Source organism: Apium graveolens, unplaced genomic scaffold (assembly GCF_009905375.1).
Source record: "Apium graveolens cultivar Ventura unplaced genomic scaffold, ASM990537v1 ctg3560, whole genome shotgun sequence".
Lineage (NCBI taxonomy): Eukaryota > Viridiplantae > Streptophyta > Magnoliopsida > Apiales > Apiaceae > Apium > Apium graveolens.
In genome coordinates, this window is record NW_027418160.1 from 75,200 (window position 1) to 76,936 (window position 1,737).

At 41.0% G+C, this 1,737-nt stretch overlaps 1 non-coding gene across 1 annotated transcript; it reads left to right on the forward strand.

Moving 5' to 3' along the window:
* The first annotated feature begins 676 nt into the window (after positions 1-676).
* On the forward strand, positions 677-783 carry LOC141701199 (small nucleolar RNA R71). Its single transcript, XR_012566698.1, has one exon. It is a non-coding gene; the product is annotated as a small nucleolar RNA R71 (small nucleolar RNA).
* The last annotated feature ends 954 nt before the right edge of the window (positions 784-1,737 follow it).

The following is a 1,737-nucleotide window of genomic DNA, read 5'->3' on the forward strand; positions in this document are numbered from 1 at the left end:
TTGGTGATTTAGCAAGGCATTCGCAATTTGCCCAATCTGATTTTCCAAGTTCTTAATAGAAACAGCTTGAATCTTGCACATAAGCTTCAACTCCTCTAATTCAGATTTTTCATTAGCTTGTTGCAGCTGGAGTTGTTGTCTTGGTGCATACGGCGGTTGCTCAAAACCAGGGGGGTTGTACTACTTAGCTAGATACTGCTGATATGGCTGTTGAACCGCATTCTGAGCGTTGCCCCAACTGAAATTAGGATGATTGCGGTTGTTAGGATGATAGGTGGCTAGCACAGGTTGTTGCGATCACTGGAAGTTGCTCACAAATTGAGTTGATTCACTAGAAATTACGCACTGATCAGTCTCATGGGCACCGGCACAAAGCTCACAAACACTAGTGATTTGATTAACTTTATAATTAGCCAAAATGTCCACCTTCATTGTCAAAGCCTTAAGTTGGGCAGCGATAGCAGTTGTTGCGTCCAACTCCAGAATTCCTGCTACTTTTCCCTGAGTCAGTCTCTGGGAAGGATTCTGGTACTCATTAGCAGCCATCAGTTCAATAAGTTCATAAGCTTCATCGTAGCTCTTAGCCCACAAGGCTCCTCCTGATGCTGCATCAAGCATGGGTCTAGAAGTAGCACCCAATCCATTATAGAAATAGTTGATAATCATCCAATCAGGCATGCCATGGTGTGGGCACTTCCTTAACATCTCCTTATATCGATCCCAAGCCTCACACAGAGATTCTCCAGTTTGCTGCACGAACTGGGTAAGAGCATTCCTGATTGCTGCAGTCTTCGTCAAGGGGAAGAATTTAGTGAGAAATTTTTGAGCAAGATCTTCCCAAGTGGTGATAGACCCTGCTGGTAGAGAATGTAACCATCACTTAGCTTTGTCCCTCAGAGAGAATGGGAAGAGTCATAGCTTAATAGCATCTTCAGTCACATCATTGAACTTTAAAGTGTCGCAAATCTCGATGAAATCCCTGATGTGCATGTTGGGGTCTTCAGTTGGAGAACCCCCAAACTGACCTGAGTTCCGTATCATCTGGATTGTGCTTGACTTGATCTCAAAAGTGTTAGCCCTGATGGCTGGTCTGATGATGCTAGACTGAATGTCATTAATCTTAGGCTTAGAATAGTCCATCAAAGCCTTCGGATTTTCTGCTTGATCAGCCACAACTACTATAATTGGCTCTTCAACTTTCTCTTCTTCTTCTACCTTCTTTTCTTCCTCAAAAACTTCCCTACGAACTACCACAAGTTCTTCCTCGGCTTTATCCAGTGTTCTCTTACGAGTGCGCGAACGCGTATGCATACACCCTCTCTAGAGTACTTGAAACCAGACAAGGAACAAATAAGTAACAATGTTCGAGTCAATGAACTTTAATGACCACTGATGGAAAGCACATAAACTATGAATTAACACTGCAGTCCCCAGTAGCGCCGCCAAAAACTTGTTAGTCGCTAAACATGCGCTAATAATACATGCAAGTATACGAGTTCGCAAGTAGTATAGAATCTTTTCTAGTTCGTTCCCACAGAGACTGTATTGGTTAACTATTTAATTTATGCACCTAAGCAACAATGTATGGTTATTATCCAATATTAAGATGATAACAAATTGAGATTGTTTATAACTAAAAATTACGCTAACAATTATAATTACGCGAATAAGATTGACTTAATTGATATATATGATAAACATGGGATTCTAACTTCATTAAATACTTCATTCAATAGC